Source organism: Phoenix dactylifera, unplaced genomic scaffold (genome assembly GCF_009389715.1).
Source record: "Phoenix dactylifera cultivar Barhee BC4 unplaced genomic scaffold, palm_55x_up_171113_PBpolish2nd_filt_p 000392F, whole genome shotgun sequence".
In the NCBI taxonomy this organism is placed as follows: Eukaryota; Viridiplantae; Streptophyta; class Magnoliopsida; order Arecales; family Arecaceae; genus Phoenix; species Phoenix dactylifera.
This window is the reverse complement of record NW_024067838.1, coordinates 34,289-51,698: the sequence shown is the minus strand read 5'-3', so window position 1 is coordinate 51,698 and position 17,410 is coordinate 34,289. Positions and strand designations below refer to the sequence as shown.

The following is a 17,410-nucleotide window of genomic DNA, read 5'->3' as shown; positions in this document are numbered from 1 at the left end:
ACTATGTTCATACCTCGACAAGTCGTCCTGCATGCATAAGATGTGCCCACCGTCATCAATTCCGTTATCTCTCTCTCAGCCGTCCAAAGACTTGGTTATGTGGCTCGTTCACTGTCTCTTCTTCAAAAGCCGCAAGTCCACCATTCCATTAATTCATATAAAATGGTGCCGCTCTTGGCTTTTTATATACATATACATAAAATTCTCCCGACGGCTAATCCTTATCCGTTCACCTTAGACTGAAGCTTATATCCGGACAGAAACGAGTCAAAGCCCGTGAAATCCGGACATGGTTAATTGAGGGTCAAAAGGAGGACTAACACCACTTGATATCGAATTCCCATCCCCTTTCCAAAGTAACAGGAGATGATATCATCTAAGCAAGCATTCAGTGGTAAAATAGTGCAGATTTCAATTCGACCGTAATGAAATTATTCTGAGTAACTAATGTTCACAGACATTGATCTTTTGCGCCTGTTTATATTGCAACATGTTCCATAAAATGGGTGCAAAGAATCAAACGGACAACTCTGCAAGATCCCATGAGTCTTTCCAGAGAAAACAAATCAAATACTGTGGATCAAATCCTCCATCATGAGATCAGAACGCAAGTCCCATTATTAGAAAGGAGCTAATAGATCAAGGAATCAACATCAAATCAGAGTTTCATTTGTGTGTGTGGAGCATGACATGATACAGAGCTATACCTTAATTGCAAGCATGATAATGTGACTGCTTCATCCTCTAAGGCTACGCCAAGATGACCAATTACAAGATAAAACACATAAAATATCAATCAATATGTCAACAGCAGTGGCCATAGAAATAAAAAGAAAAAGAAACAAAAAAAAAGAATGGAAAAGGAGGGAGAGGGGGGGACGAGAGAGACATAGAGGAGCCTTACTGATAAAGTGGTATGATTTGGGAGTAGTGTGATGACACCACTTTCAGAGTAGCAGCAAGAATCGCAGCCTGGATTTTTAAAGTTTTCTGGGTAACTCTTTAAGTTCATGGCAGCTCCTCGCACCAGCAATCCCAATCCAAATACATGCTTTACGACAATTTATAGATGAACTTGCTGACTGCTCAAATTTCGAGCCAGATTACTACGAAGATATGCACATAAAGTAAAAACATCCATGAAAAAAATGCACAAAACAACATAACCAATTCTGATGCTATCCCTGCCTACTGAATTGCTCTTAGACAAGTATAGCATGAAATAAGTCACAAGCTCTAAACCAATTCCAGCTACCCGGTCATGTAACATGTATCGCTTCCTACATGTATCGCTTCCTACATGCCATACTATGTTGCAAATTTCAACGCCTGGCACAGTTTGAATATCACACTAATAATCCAATCGCCTCCAGAATCCAATTGTAAAATCTGAATAGTATTTTCACAGCATGGAAGCAACTCTTGATAGAGAACAATGCCTTCACTTGTCATATTTAATACATAGCAACGGATATAAGTGTATAGCAGTAAAAGATGAATGAATAATGGGACTCATTTACTAGGAGTAATAAGGCTGTATAGATTTTCTAACATCTGGAAGGCAGTGCACATTCCCTGAATACAGATTATCTTCTTTATCAATACTTGTTTGCCATCTACTCTTGATGTCAAGCTATCTCCATCATAGCTTTGCATCTTTTCAATGAGGGATTTCAGGTTCGTGGCCCAAGGAGTTTTACATAAGGCTATGACTTAAAGAAGTGAAAAATCATAATACTGCTTCCATAGCACAAGAAACCTTACATTTGCATGTGTGTTTGTGTGTGTGTTGAGCTAGTTCTACAATATTTACACAATCTTCATTATAAGTCCAATATTCAAAAGCAGGGGTACTTTCTCTTTCTACTTATTAAAAGATTTATGAATGCTGGACTAACTTTGTCAATAACCTACGAAGATTTAAATTTGTTTGATTCATTTCTGCCTTGCACAGCTTACCTGGTATTGATAATCCTAACATATATTTCTAACCCAACCCAACACCTCTTTGTGTATGTATGTATGTACCCAACCCAACACTTCTTTATGTATGTATGTATGTATCTACACACACACTTCTCTGCCTCCTAAAATTTTCTAGAGATTTTTGTGCAATAATAATGTCATTTCATGATCAACTAGAGAATTCAGGCAGACACCCTCCATAAATTAATCAAACAAAGTTGAATGTCCTTCCAGCCCCTTGTACATTATTAGCAGGAACATAGAAAGTAATGACTTCAGAAATAAGTATTTCAGTAGCATGTCTGCTGCTGCCTATGCTTGAAGATGTAACCCAAATTAGATGGTTGAACCAAGGTTTATATTCACTTCAAATTCATCAGCACAAGTACAAGCAGAAGCAAGCTTTAAACTCAAAGCCAGAGCTGAAACCAAACTATTAAGCTTTCACAGGTTCAAACCCTTTGAAGTCCAACAACCATGCAAAAGGTGGTTCCAGGGTTTCAGTGATTCCAACATTTGGCAGAAAATAATGACAAGAAACCCAGACATAAATAAGTTTCCAGCAATATATATAATTAAGAGTCCTCCTTGCAAAGAGCTTTCCCCATCAAGCATTTGTCTGTAAGTACAAAAGGAGAGAAATCAGTAAGAGTTATGCGGCCAAACAAGGTTATGTTACCAAACAGGAAGTGTAAGATGGCATAAAGAGATCAAAGAATGTAGATTCAACTAAAGATCTTATCCATATTAAAATTTAGATAAAGTAATTAGCCATTTTCCTCAAGAAGACATTGCTCAAACTTAACTATTCTTCTGGTGTTGATAAGTCTTTGCCTTTTAAGATCCAAAGTATGAAGGCTCAAAATGGGGAACACTTGTTATTTAGGAATATGTTACAGGCCATTTTCTAGAGTGATAGTAATATGACAAGCAGCATCCCATGTAATATACTACGTAGGAACCCTCTTTTAATGAGTTACTAATTTCTCAAGGATAGTGATCGATGGTTGTCTTATAAATGGTGAACCTAGGATAATCCAACGTCAAATTATTCTCAAATTCATTCAAGAGTAAAAACTAAAAACCATCCTCCTAACATTTGTTGCTGAGAATTATTGCAAGAGAAGAAAATGATATCATCTCAAACACCAGTCCACTAAAATAGTAAATTTTTCTTTCATTTATAAACCCACTTTGCATCTTCATATCACCTAAGATTCAATTTCAATATGTGATATTGTCCATAGGAGGTTGTTTAATCAATGATGCCATTCTCATCATCCTTAGCCTGTTATAACAATTGCTTTGTCAGCCCTTTGGACAGTGGAGCATTATAGGTTTTTATCTATTACGAGATGTTCTATACTTGCCTTGACTGCATATGTCTAGTGTACCCTAGATAGTGTTTGTATAACCTAACTATCACAATGCATGGAAACAACAAATTTTATTATAACATAGTGACTCAGTAACTTATTATCATGGTTTCAAGTATCGATCATGTCAGGAGAGAGATGTATTATGCTGTGCTAGTACTGACACCCAGGAGGAAACTGTTTAACCCTTTCTTTGATATTTTTAGTTAAAAAGAGTTTTTTTAAAAAATCCTTTCTTGTTTCAGCATGATCTGCGACGCATGTAGGGCAACTGGCTTGCCTATGGGTGTTGATACTGAAAAACTTGTTTATAATATTGTAAATGTATACATGGAAAACATGAATATACCGTGCATTACCCCATGTTTCTTTTATCTTTATACGAATTTGTTGATAATATTAGTATATATAATGCTAGTGCATGGGTTCTTTGGATCTTATCCCTAGTTGTGAGCTTATGATAAGCCTTCTACTGACTCAAGTTTCCCTGGCCAAGATTTCAATATAAAACTGGAAAATTGGGCCAAACTTGTGAATCCAGTAAGAAAAGGTTGACCCAAACTTGTGTACTATAACACGATCCCACATATAAGATGATATGATCCAAGTAGCTAAGAAGCAAACTTCTCAGGATTTAGAATCTTGTTATAAGGCTGTAGTTAAAAAGTGCACCAAAAATGAAAAAAGAACCTATACATTTTCCCTTCTCCCAAAAACTTATACATTTTCCCTTCTCCAAAAAGCTTACAAATTTTATCAATGAGAAGAGAATTATGAGGTGCATGGTTTTAGCACTACCAGACCATTAGATAGAACAACGAAAATTTCATGATTCACCAGACAAGGGGGTCATTTTGTTTTTGAAAAAGCTTGGGAAATTAACAATTTACATTGGAAAGGGCTACTTCTAAACACCGTAACAGAAAGTTGTGAAGTTTTCTTTTGAAACCATACTAAAATATATGAGATTCTTAATATGATCTGAGGGGTTGTTTGGATGCCTGGCTGCCATACATGCGAGATATCTCCACATTGGTGCGAATCCACCAAGGAGAGGAATTACGAAAGGGAAGTAGGAGGGATCATGGAAGCCATTAATCCACATCCCTAGATTTTTCAATATATTGCAATCCATCTAAAAGGTGATTTCTAGTAACCCGAAAAACCCACCCTTTCATCAGCTCTTCTTCTCCACATATCCTTGCCAACGTGGGTAATATCACATAGATATAGTAACTGGGAATTCATCCAGCGTGCAAGCAACACCAGTTTATCTTCGATAGCATACAGAATTATGCATTGTGCAAAAATGACTTGAACTATTGAACTAAGACAGCTTGGTAGATTTGCCCTCAAGTTACAGGGAACATACACCACGGTTTAAAGAGCATTAGGTAATGGATCATGTTGTAAATCTGAAGCAACAACCACAAAACTCAGTCTTGCAATCATTCAATGTTGCGTAGAGAGTAATTAGGTAATGTTTCACTATAAACCACAAAATATGTCCTCTTTCACTGCAAACCCCAAAGGCTAATCTTTCAAACAAAGTGGAAGAAAAAGAAACCCTAGAATCGAGTCGCCATCCATCGATCACGGTTTCCAAAACCCTAATTTCCCGATCGACATGGAAAATGGAAGATATTAATGGGTGAGAACAAGAGACATACCGGCACTGCGGTCAGACGTCGGAGTCGTCGAAGTCGTCCTCAAAGGAGTTGAAGAAGTCGGCGTCGAGGGGGGGACGCTCGAGCTCGCCGAGGACGTCGACGGGGTCGCCGTCGTCCACCTCCATCCCCACCGCCAGGCCCCCTCCCTCCTCCATCGCGTTCACCTGCTCGTACAAATACGACATCGGTGTGGGCTTCATCGCTCTCCTTCTCCTTCCGCTCGGGACTCTTCCTCTTTGCGTCGGCGTTTTTATCTTGCAGACCTTATTTTGCCCGTGCTCTAGAGGAGGATTTATGCTGTTTTTTTTTTTTATTAACGGTAGTCCATATCAGCCATGAACGCTATCCTCAGCGTGGCGACATAAAAAAAAAAAAAAAAAAAAAAAAAAAAAAAAAAAAAAAAAAAACCGGAATCAAAATCGAAATCAGTCCAAAAAAATCTCTTCTGGATGGTGTGCAGCAAAAAAGCCAACTCAATCTGCAGCTCTATCCATCTCTGAAAACATACATATATATATATATATATATATATATATATATATATATATATATATACAAAAAATATAATAGATATTAAAAAAATATATATATGTTCATTTTAAATATCTATTATATTTTTTTTAATATCTATTATATTTTTTTGTAATATCTATTATATTTTTTTGTCCTATTAAAATAGTATTTTTTAAATTTACACTAATATGTAACCCGTGCGGCCGGTTTACCTAAAATAGCAAATGAGCACTATTTTCTCTATTTTATCTTAGCAAATAAACTTACATCTTAAAGTTCATCATTTGTAAGTTGTTCGTTTAAATTAAAAAAAAGTATAAAAATCTATAAGAGTATTACTCAATTATAAAGATTCAACAATGAAATATAATTAAAAATTATATAAAAAAACACGGGAAGGAAATGTTTAAAGTTGAATTACCTCCGCCGCAATATCTTTCCAGATGATGCGGGTAATGGTTCTCTGCAGTGGTAATGCAGAGATATACCAATTATTTTTTTTGTAGAAAGAAAAAAAAAGAAAAGAGCAATATTTAAAATATGTTACCGGCTTGTATTTGATGATTTTCTAAAAGGAGTTGCTTCTTGAAAAAATTTATTATGAATTTATTTTTAGGAGACGAATAATAGATTCTTCTTGAACTTAAGACAAAAAAGGTCCGAATCTAGAACTTTCATCTAGATCAGTGCATTGAGATTCACTTTCTGAAAAGATATTTGTTACCTTGAAATTGCAAACATTATCATTAAAACTCTGTGACTCAAACATAATTTGAAAGATGTAGGTGTTATCAAGAATCTTTGTAAGAACAGTTGAAGAAGTAATTATCGCAAGGTTAGGTGCTGGGATCTAGAACTTTTATCTAGATCGGTATGTTGAGATTCACTTTTTGAAAAAATATTTGTTACCTTGAAATTGTAAATATTGTCATTAAAACTCTATGACCCAAACATAATTTGGAAGATGTAGGTGCCATCAAGAATCTTTTTAACAACAGTTGGAAGAGTAATCCACCGTAAGGTTAGGTGCTGGGATACCAATTAACTGTTGAGCTAATTTTTAAAATATTATAAAGATTGCTACACCACTTTTTTCCTCGACGATGGTGCTTAATTTATACCTTCAAAAAATAGATATACAACAATTATCTTTGTCTAAGTAAAACAATAATGCATTTATATTTAAAAGAATTATTAACGACTGAATTTTCAAATAAAAAACAAAATATAATTTTTAAATGTAAATTCAATTATTTTTCTCACGCTCACCCTTCTCTCGTCCGTATAACTTTTGGATCGATGTTGATATTTCCGTCTACCTTCGCTCTCTTCTCATCTCTCTCTTCTTCGCGATCGTACCCGCCCCACCCCCTTATGGGCCCATGGCCCGGCACGGCCCGCTTGCTACAGTACCGGGCCGTGCCAGGCACGGCCCATTCAAGGGGGCCGTGCTGGGTCACGGTTTTCTGGCCCGCGGGCCAAGCCCGGCACGGCCCATTAGGGCCTGGGCTGGCACGGCCCGCTTCTTGGCCCGCGGGCCAAGCACGGCACGGCCCGGCCCATAAGGGCCTGGGCCGGGCACGGCCCGCGAGCCAGGGCCTGAACCGGGCCCTGGCACGGCCCGTCTCCATTAAAATACCCAAAATACCCCTCAATTTAGCTGTTTTTGGACTGTTGGGAGGGGCATTTTTGGAAAAATCCCAAAATAGCCGTTGGAAACGGCTATTTTCTCCCCCCCTCTCCAGACGGGCCGTGCCAGGCACGGCCCGTTTGCGCCCGAGACGTGCCGTGCCAGGCACGGCCCGTCTCGTGCCGTGCCGGGCCCGGCCCGCCAATCGACGGGCCTGGGGCCGGGCCGGGCTTCGGTTTTCTGCTGAGCGGGCCGTGCCTGGAACGGCCCGCTAACGAAGCGGGCCGGGCCAGGCACGACCCGTTTAGACCCCTGGCCCGGTGGGCCTGGGCCGGGCCGGCCCGGCACGGCCCGATGCCCAAGTCTATTCCCATCCCTCATCTTCCCCACCCTGAATGGAAGCAGAATAAGCCTGAATTTGATGCACATTAGAATATTTGATTGTTCAAAATAGTATGCACGAGGTTGGGAAAGATGTGCAACATGACTCTCCCGGATGGTCTAATGAAAGTTTTTGTGTTGGAAAATCACCATGTATGTCGAGTCTAAATGCTAAATGCCCATGACATTTTTCTTTTTGGTTGCCAATGACTTTATCCAAGACTTATTTATCAATCATCCATACTCTTACTCATCACTCTCATTACCATTAATAAATAAATATACTACATCCTCATATGTAATTAGTTATCCATTTCCAAAATACTCGGCCAAAGATAAGATCCTTGCATCTACTTTTACCTTTTTTTCTTTTTTTTTTTCGACGACACGGGCGATTTATATCTGACGACTACGAACACACCCAATAAAGTCAGAAAACAGAATATCTTGGAGCGCCCGAGGCAGCTTCCCATCCTCAGCCCACACAGTACTACCCGTATGGCTGGCCATATAGGCAACCACCCAATCCGCAGTCTCATTAGCTTTACGGAAAATATGCTTAGTCTGAAAGGCCACTTCCTCCCTCGTCATGGCCTAGATGTCACGAAGCAAAGGGTGGTTGTCACCCGCACTCCTCGGACCTCCTGGATCCAGCTGATAACCGTGACCGAGTCATCCTCCAGGATGACTGAGCGAGCTCGCAACCCTAGCCGGGCATGTCGAAGGCCTGCCGAAGCGGCTATCAACTCTGCACCAGGAGTCGAAACATCGAATAGCTGACAACCACCTGCTGTCACCATTCTGGCGTTCAGGTCCTTGATAACACACCCTGTGTCACCCCGCGTACTTCCGTCCAAGACAGATCCATCAAAATTGACCTTGAGGAAGCCCAGACATCTACTTTTACTTTCACATGACTGAAGGTGATTGTTATGAGAAATAGATGGTAGATGATTTCTGATCATAAAACCTGCTTCAGCCTTGCTTTCCTTTTGCTTTCCTTCCATGAAGCATCAAAGCACACCTTTACCACACCCCAGAGAGTAAGTATCCAGGACAATAGGACACAGGATGAGTTTGGTGAGCTTATCAAGCTGTCCATATCCTGGTGCCGTGGATTGCTAGAACCACTTACATTTAAAGTGGCTTCGTAGAACTTTGTTGCAAGGCGTTGAGCAAGACAGGAAAGCATCTATGGGGCTGCTCTACTTGCCCTGTGTCGACGCGCTTCATGCCACATAGTGGTAGCAAATGAGTAGCATTTAAGAATGGGTTTTTCTATGTCTGCATTGCCGATGCTTCTTCGATGCTTTTTAAAATATCGGGGCATTATCCTACGGTGTCTCTAAGCATCGGCAAGTGACTTGAAAAGTGCCGACAATGCTAGGGTTCCGGTAGTGTAAAGTTTTTCCATTGAGCCTGGACAAAAGTCAACTGTAGGAGACCTTTGGTAGGTAGAAACTCCTTACGTGGTATTCTACCCTAGCTTACTTTCCACCTGTACACCTTCACTCGAGGGGCTGCCATCATTCTCTAAATCCAATGGAAACTGTAAGTAGTGGCTGAGTCCCTTTTTTTTTTTTGGTAAAAAACGGCATTTCATATAGCTCTTATATGGGTATAGCCTGCCAAGTTAGGAGACATAAAATGATACAGAGTAGGAGGAAGCTCATCAGCACAAGCTCAGAGAAACTCTTCGGCATGCCGAGCAACATAGAAGGCAATCCAGGCTGCCACTCTGTTTGCCTCCCGATACACATGTATTGCCTGAAAGGATACCATCTTCTCTTCATGTAACATAGTTTTGTACGCATCCTTCGCTTTCAACCTTCGAAAACTAGACCCCTTTCAAACAAGGCTGTCATCACACAAGTGTTTAGGGATCGGAATACTACAAAACTTATGAGCTAATTTCGATGGAAACGACTCCTCTAAAAGCAGAAGGTTCCATGATTCATCTTCATTATTTGGGAGACCCTTCAATTATCATGACATACGGAAGAGTTGATTGGAATTGGAATCCTGTTAATAGGGATGTTAAACATCCATGGATCTTGTAAGACAAATCTATTTTCCGTCACCTACCTGCTAGTAGAAGAAGTCCTTTACCTATTTTGCGCCTGAATAGAAGCGTCATACCTCGGACCTTCTTTTTTCTTTTTTTTTTTTGTACAACGACAGCTCACACTACTCTACTATGACTGCAGCCCACAAAGTCGAGGGAAAGAAGATGGCATAAAGGTGGAGGAGCGGCTACAAAGCATGTCCAAAGAACCTCTCTGAAGTGATGAGCAGTGAAGGAGGTGACCCAATCTGCAGTCTTGTTTGTCTCCCGATACATATAAGGAACCTAAAATGGGTCATAGTCTCTCACTAACCTGTGGATATTTCTGAGCAGCAGACGTCCATCATCTCTCTACTCCTCATTCCGGATCCTCTCGACCACCATTACTGAGTCCCCTTCCAGAAAAATATTGTCAGCCCCTACAATACGCCTCGCGAATGTGATGCCCTCCCAAGTTGTCTTGAGCTCTGCCCCAATAGCTGTCATATCACAGGTGATACTTCGGTCCTTTGTGGCAAGGTTGGACGAATGGTGGCGCCTCACCAAGTTTCATATTTAAAGGTTGCATGTCCTATGACGCTTCACCACAATATGATACATGGCCCTGAGTGGCTTGATGAGGTCAACCTGAAGACACTGATATTTAGAAAATAGAGCTAATCATTGACCGGGCTTCGGACTTAAACTTCAATTTTTTTTTAATCAGACTTCGAGCAGAATCTATATAAAATTTGATATTTCCTATACTGAAGCTCAGCCAATGGTCAGCCCTACTAAGGAAGTGAACCCATACCATGAGCATAATCATATCTATCACTAAAATTGGGATGCCAGCATTCTAGTGCTAAAACCTGGATGGCGATACTCCAAGCCCACTTGCCATAACCCAATCTCAGTTCTCCTCTTTATCAAATTGAAAAAGCAAGTGGCCAGTATAGAGAGAGGTTGCTCTAAACTCTCTGAAGCTCAACAATCTCAATTTCAATCCCTTTGAAAGGAATTCAAGGGACAAACCCTTGCCAACAACAGCTTGACAAAGAGAGAGAGAGAGTTCGCCCAATATCTACTACTGGCTCCATCGATCTCAGCATCAGAGAAAACGATTGGCCCGGTGAACTTCTCCTGGAGTCGAGAAATTCATATGTATATCCCACTCCACTTCTAAATATTTCAAATTATTTTTTTTCTCTTTGATCATGTAGAGGGCGCATTACAATTCCAGTTTACGATAATTTAAACATTTAAATATTTATTTTATTTATTTGTTGGCGACTGATATTGATCTTGTATGAGTATGACCAATAAAATTAGAAAAAAGAAGTTGACGAAGAGAGAAAAAAAATATACTCGTAATTCTCGAGAAGGATTCCTCCCAAATATTATGCAGCAAAAAAGACGATTTAGTCAGAAACTCTATTTGTCTCCCAGTAGGAACCACATCCTCTCAATAGCCATGCATATTTTGTAGCCGTAGTTGTCCTCGTCGTTTCTATATTTATTGGCTTTCAGAGGAAAGAATAGGAAAGCCATCCAAGACAAATTCTTTGTAGGTACAAATATTTAATGGTTAAAATACCGTGCATTATAAGGTAGCACAAGGAATATCAAAAAGAATTTCGGTTGACGTATTGGTATCTGTTACGGGGGAAATAAGCCGCCATGCCCCACGTGACCGGCACGCGCGCCCAGGAAGACTACGGCTGCCCTTTGATCCAGCAATCCGACCCCGAGGCGGATATCCTCGGCTCCGCAGCCCGACCCCGAGTCGGCTGCCCTTTGATCCAGCAATCCGACCCCGAGTCGGATATCCTCGGCTCCGCAGCCCGACCCCGAGTCAGCTGCCCCTTGATCCAGCGCTCCGACCCCGAGTCGGAGATCTCTTGATAACGACAGGCTATTCCCCAGAGGCACGCCGCGGCCTCCTGCTCCACTACTCCCTGCAACGGCTGTATCCGATGCTGCTCCACGATCTCCTGCATCAGCCGTACAAAGCGGAGCCCCACTATGCCCTGACGTGGCCGTACCCGGTGCTGCTCCACGACGCCCTGTAACGGCCATGTCAGTGGCCACACCATCGTGCCCCACGATAACGAACCCCCCTGAGAGACCCCCCAGCCAGGTATATATGCGGCTGGGGGGAGAAAGGGGGGAGGTGAGCAATATCTCCCAGAGCACTCTCTTACTTACGATTATCACCACTCCTCCTCCTCCAATCTCCTCTGACTTGACCGTCGGAGGGCCATCACCACCCTGGTGGTGGTGCAAGGCTTGTTTGCAGGTTTCTTGGCGGAAGGTGGAGCGCAACCAACACCAACCAAGACAACTCAGACGGAACCCTGTTCACACCGTAGTGCCAATCGTTCACGGTTTGGACCACCAGCAACAGTTGGCGCTAGAAGGAGGGCCCGAATCTTAGAACGATCGTAATGGCACGGCGAGGTGGTCGTGGAGCTTCCAATGCTTCCGGTCGCGGAGCCTCTCGCGCCTCCGGCCGAGAGGCTGCTGCGTCCCCAACGCACTCTCAGCAGCACTCCACCGCCCCTTCTCCCATTCAGACGGTCGAAGCTGCTCAGTTCGACCAGCTAGCCCAGCAGGTTCGCACCCTCGCGGAGGCAGTGCAGAATCTACAGGGTGTGATCTCTCGGGTGCCGCAACGGGCTCAGGAGCCGCTGCCCCCCGAGCACTCGCCTCTTCCTCACAACCCGCGCTCCTTCCTCTCCCATGGAGAGGAGCGCCGGCGCGAGGAGGATTCTCGAGTGCGGTCCATTCTGCCAGGACCTTCTCATCGGAGCTGTGCGGGGTACGAGAGGCGGACCCGGGCGCGTTCTCAGACACCCCAGTCCTCGAGGGGCCCGCACTCCAGTCGGTCCCCCTCGCGCCGCTCCTTGTCCCCCACCCACCGGTCGCGCTCCCTGGACCGACGGGTGGACGATCTCCACAGACAACTCCAGGTCCTGAAGGGCCACTCCAAAGATCCCTTCGCTGACTTGGAGATCTCCTCCCAGCCGGTGCTTGCCTCGAGGATCCTGCGGACCCCGAACCCGCCGGGGTTCAAAATGCCGGCGATCGAACCCTACGACGGGGCGGCGGACCCGCGGGACCACGTGGAGAGTTTCAGGACTCTTATGCTCCTCCATGGAGCATCGGATCCGCTCCTCTGCAAGGCCTTCCCGGCGACCCTCCGTGGCTCGGCAAGGGCATGGTTCGCCGGCCTGGAGGCTAACTCCATCCAGTCCTTCGACCAGTTCACCCGCTTCTTCATCAGCCATTTCGCCGTCAGTAGCAGGCGGCGACTGGTCTCCGACTCCCTCTTTGATGTCCGGCAAAACGAGGGAGAAAGCCTGCGGGATTATCTCACCCGCTTCAACAAGGCTACACTGGAGGTCCGGAACCTGAGCCAGGAAGTGGCTCTCTCAGCCCTGAAGCGTGGCTTCCGGAAGGGCAGACTCACCTTCTCCCTGGACAAACGCTTGCCGCGGAGCTTTCCGGAGCTGTTATCTCGGGCAAACCAGTATGCAGACGCCGAGGAGGCAGCATCCCACCGGAACAAGGAGGCCGCCGAGGCCCCTCTAAAGCCCGGGAAGAAAAGGCGAAAAGAGGCACCCCAGAGGAGGAGCCCGACGCCTCAACGCCGGCGCAGAAGCCCGTCACCAGCAAGGAACCACGGCGCCACACGCCCTCGTTCTCCGCACCGACGCTTCAACCGGTACACCCCACTCCTGGCCCCCCGGGCCCAGATCCTCATGGAGGTCAAGGGGCGGGAGGACCTCCCGGTCCCGAGGCAGATGAAGAAGATCCCTGGGAGGAGGCCTTCTCGGGCGTACTGTGAGTACCACCGAGACCACGGCCACGATACCGAAGACTGCTTCCAGCTTCGGGACGAGATCGAGGCTCTCATTCGCCGAGGGCGTCTCGGTCGATATGTAAACGACCGACGTCCCCCGGCAGACCCGCGTCCGGCCGACCCGGCCCCTCAGGAGCCTCGGGAGCAGAATCGACCCGTTGCGGGAGTGATCCACACCATCACTGGGGGCTGCTCTCGGCCCGTGAGGAACGCAGGGGGCTCGGCGGAAGCATCAGGAGTGGCCGTCGCGAAGAGGCAGCGGGTCGGAAATGTAATCACTTTTTGTGATGAAGATGTAAAGGGGGTTCAGACTCCCCACGATGACGCCATGGTGATCTCTCTCACTATGGCGAACTATGATGTAAGGCGTGTTCTTGTGGATAGTGGAAGCTCAGCTGATATTTTGTATTACGAGGCCTTCCAAAAGATGAGCTTGTCCCGACAATTGTTGCACAAAACATCCACCCCCCTCATAGGATTCACTGGAGACGCTATCTCGGCCGAAGGTGTCATTGAGCTGCCTGTGACTGCGGGCGTTGCACCCGCAGAAGCCACGGTGCGACTCGGGTTCTTGGTCGTCCGTGTCCCCTCGGCCTACAACGCTATCCTCGGACGACCCGGACTGAACGCCCTTCGCGCGGTGGTTTCTACCTACCATTTGCTCATGCGGTTCCCCACGGCGGCCGGGATTGGAGAGGTCCGAGGTGACCAACCAACCGCACGGCAGTGTTTCCTAGCAACTCTCAAAGGGAAGAAGCCCATGGAGGCCCTGAGCGTCGAGTCCCTTGACGCCAGAGACGAAGTGGCCTTGCGGCACGGGGAGCCGGCCGAGGGCGTAATTGAAGTTCCCCTCGAAGAAGGCCGCCCGGACCGCACGGTCCGGGTCGGTGCCAACCTCGACTTGGAAGCTCGGCTCCGGTTAGTGGAATTCCTCCGAGCCAATGCTGATGTGTTTGCCTGGTCGGCGGCCGATGTACCTGGGATCGACCCGGAGGTCATTTCTCACGCCCTCAACGTCGACCCGACCCACCGACCAGTAAAGCAAAAGAAGAGACACTGTGCCCCGGATCGGATTCGGGTGGTCGACCAGGAGGTAGACAAACTCTTGGAGGCAGGTTTCATAAGGGAAGTGAGCTACCCCGAGTGGCTGGCAAACGTCGTACTTGTCCGGAAGGCGAGCGGAAAGTGGAGGATGTGCGTCGACTACACCGACCTGAACAAGGCGTGCCCCAAGGATAGCTTTCCGCTTCTGCGAATAGACCAACTGGTCGACGCGACTTCCGGATATCAGCTGCTGTCTTTCATGGACGCCTTCTCCGGCTACAACCAAATAATGATGGCTCCACAGGACGAGGAGAAAACGGCCTTCATAACAGACAGGGGGCTGTACTGTTACAAGGTAATGCCTTTCGGTCTGAAGAACGCTGGCGCTACTTACCAGCGCCTCGTCAATAAAATCTTCAAGGAGCAGATCGGCCGGAACATGGAGGTGTACGTGGACGATATGCTGGTAAAGAGCCGCCATGTGGATCAGCACATTGCGGATCTGGAGGAGACCTTCGCCACCTTGCGGAAGTTTCGTATGAAGCTAAACCCAGCGAAGTGCGCCTTTGGTGCTTCGGCCGGGAGGTTCCTCGGCTTCATTGTCAACCAGCGGGGGATCGAGGCCAACCCGGACAAAATCAAGGCCATCCAAGATATGTCCCCTCCGACCAAAGTGAAGGAGGTTCAGGAGCTCGCTGGGAGGGTCGCCGCGCTCGGACGATTTGTGGCAAAATCGGCCGAACGCTGCCAACCGTTCTTCAAGGTGTTGAAGCGCCCGAAAGACTTCCTCTGGACGGCTGAATGTCAAGTGGCGTTCGACCAGCTCAAGGAGTACATGGCGTCTCCTCCCCTGCTGTCCAAGCCGCAAGAGGGGGAGATGCTCTACCTTTACCTGGCGGTCTCCCCAACCGCAGTCAGCGCAGTACTGGTTCGGGAAGAGGCAAAACTTCAGAAGCCCGTGTACTACACCAGCCGAGTCCTCCGGGATGCCGAGACGCGGTACACGAAGGCTGAAAAGATCGCCTTCGCGCTGCTGACTGCGACCAGGAGGCTTCGCCCCTATTTCCAGGCTCATTCTGTCACCCTTTTGACCGATCAACCACTGCGGCAGATCCTCAGCAATCCTGAGAATGCGGGACGGCTGGTGAAGTGGGCAGTAGAACTTGGTGAGTTCGACATCCGCTACCAGCCCCGGCCCGCCATCAAGGCCCAGGTGCTCGCGGACTTTCTCGCTGAGTGCACTGTGCAGGAGACGGAACCTAGGCCGCCGGAAACACCCAGCCTCGATCTCCCGATCTGGACGCTCCACATTGACGGGTCGTCGAACCCTGAAGGTGGAGGGGCTGGGCTGGTCCTTACCAATCCCGATGGAGTGATAGCCGAGTATGCCTTGAGGTTCGGATTTCCAGTGACCAACAATGAGGCGGAGTACGAGGCCCTAGTCACGGGACTCAAACTCGCCAAGGAGCTCGGCATCCGGCGTCTGAAGGTCTTCACCGACTCCCAGCTGGTGGTCGGGCAGGTTCGAGGGGAGTTCGAGGCACGGAGCCCGACCATGCAGAGCTACGTCCGGAAGGTGCAAGCACTCATTCCCGACCTCGGCAGTATTGACATTCAGCAGGTCCCAAGGAGCGAAAATGCTAGGGCCGACAGGTTGTCCCGCTTGGTGGGCGCTGAGGCACACAACTTGTCAAGGGCGATATACCTGGAGACCCTAGATGCCCCGAGCATCGGCGAGGCTGAAGCGGTAATGGCAATTGATCCGGAACCATCTTGGATGGACCCGCTTGTAGCTTACCTCGCCGAAGGGATCCTCCCCGAAGATGAAGATCAAGCTCGGCGACTTGTTATGAAGTCCACCCACTACGTACTCTACGAAGGAAGGCTGTATCGGACCTCGTTCACCGCCCCCCTCTTAAGGTGCCTCCGCCCTTCGGAGGCGGCTTACGCCCTCAGCGAAGTCCACGAAGGCATCTGCGGATCGCACCTGGGGGCTAGGTCCCTGGCACATAAGATCATGAGGCAAGGCTACTATTGGCCGACCTTATTGGAAGACTCAAAGGATCACGTACGGAAATGCGACGCCTGCCAGCGCCACGCCAACATCCAGAGAGTCCCCTCTGTTCCCTTGGCGCCAATCACCGCCCCATGGCCCTTTGCACAGTGGGGAATGGATATCCTCGGACCATTCCCCATCGCTTCGGCCCAGCGGAAATTTTTGATTGTCGCCATCGACTACTTCACCAAGTGGGTGGAGGCAGAGCCACTGGCCACCATCACGGAGGCGCAAGTCCGGAAGTTCGTAAAGAAGAACATCATTGTCCGATTTGGGGTACCTCGGGTCCTCATCTCGGATAACGGTCGACAGTTTGATAACAAGCATTTCCGAGACTTCTGCGAGGAGTTCGGGATCGAACATCGGTTCACGTCCGTGTCGCATCCACAAACCAACGGCGAGGCCGAGGTCACAAATCGGACAATCCTCCAAGGTATCAAAGCGCGGATCGGACGGACGGGGCAAGCTTGGGTCGAGGAACTCGAGAATGTCCTTTGGGCGTATCGGACCACGCATCGGACTCCTACCGGGGAGACGCCTTTCAGCCTAACCTATGACACGGAAGCCGTTGTCCCCGTAGAGCTCGGACTTCCCTCACCTCGGGTAGCCGCACACCGACCCGAGGCCAACTCGGAGCAACTCCGAGGGAACCTGGATCTCTTGGAAGAAGCAAGGGAAATGGCGCAGGTTCGGATGGCAATGTATCAGCGGAGGGTGGCCCGATATTACAACTCCAAAGTCCGACCGAAGCTTTTCAGAATTGGAGATCTGGTGCTGAGGCGAGCTAAGGCATCTCAACCTACGGAAGGTGGGAAGCTAGCGCCGAATTGGGAAGGCCCGTATAAAGTTCGTTGGGTAAACCGACC

General features: G+C 47.0%; 1 long non-coding RNA gene across 1 annotated transcript; it reads right to left on the bottom strand.

Annotated features, from left to right (window-relative positions):
- Window positions 1-639: 639 nt before the first annotated feature.
- LOC103702880 lies at window positions 640-5,400 on the bottom strand. Its single transcript, XR_603371.2, has 3 exons — window positions 5,012-5,400; window positions 905-2,584; window positions 640-750 (listed from the first exon to the last, which is right to left on the bottom strand). It is a non-coding gene; the product is annotated as an uncharacterized LOC103702880 (long non-coding RNA).
- Between the last annotated feature and the right edge of the window lie 12,010 nt (window positions 5,401-17,410).